Here is a 634-nt window from a genome sequence, read left to right on the forward strand (position 1 = left end):
TTGTCCGGAGTCCTGCTCTTAGACTTCTTTGGCTGTTGCTGAGAGTCCGAGTATTGAATGCAGGCGACGATGGCCGCATCAGAGACCTCTTTGAGGTTTTTCTGAGTCGAGTGATGTAGGAGGCGGCTTTGATCTCCTCGGCGCACAGCGGAGCTGCCTCTTCAGGCTCTGGCTCTCTTTGCACTTGTCCAGCTCGATGACGACTTCGACATCTTCTCCCAGGTCCGACTGTGTCCCAACTAGGATGATGGGGGCTTTGGGGCGGTGGCACCGGATCTCCGGCACCCACTTCTCGCTGACGTTTTGGAAGGACGAGGGGCTCACACACTAAAGCACAGGAGGAAGATGGCTGCGTGGGGGTAGCAGAGAGGCCTCAGCCTGTGGCACGCACCCTGTCCTGCAGTGTCGCAGAGCTGGAGTCTCACAGGCCGTCCGTCCACGGACACCACAGCCGAGAAGCTGTCGAAGGCGGTGGGGACGTACTCGGTGGGGTGGCCGTCGGTCGTGTAGCTCACCGCCAGGCTGGTCTTGCCCACCGCGCCGTCGCCGACCAGCACGCACTTGACGGCCGGGGAACGCGGGGCCCCCTGCTGCGGCGCCATCGCGAGCGGGGCTCGCAGACAAAGGCGGCCGG

The 634-nt window shown here is 63.1% G+C and overlaps 1 pseudogene; it reads right to left on the reverse strand.

The window, feature by feature from the left end:
• Nucleotides 1-2: 2 nt before the first annotated feature.
• Nucleotides 3-602, reverse strand: LOC103582547 (annotated as a pseudogene).
• Between the last annotated feature and the right edge of the window lie 32 nt (nt 603-634).

Source organism: Galeopterus variegatus, unplaced genomic scaffold (genome assembly GCF_000696425.1).
Source record: "Galeopterus variegatus unplaced genomic scaffold, G_variegatus-3.0.2 Scaffold16697, whole genome shotgun sequence".
In the NCBI taxonomy this organism is placed as follows: Eukaryota; Metazoa; Chordata; class Mammalia; order Dermoptera; family Cynocephalidae; genus Galeopterus; species Galeopterus variegatus.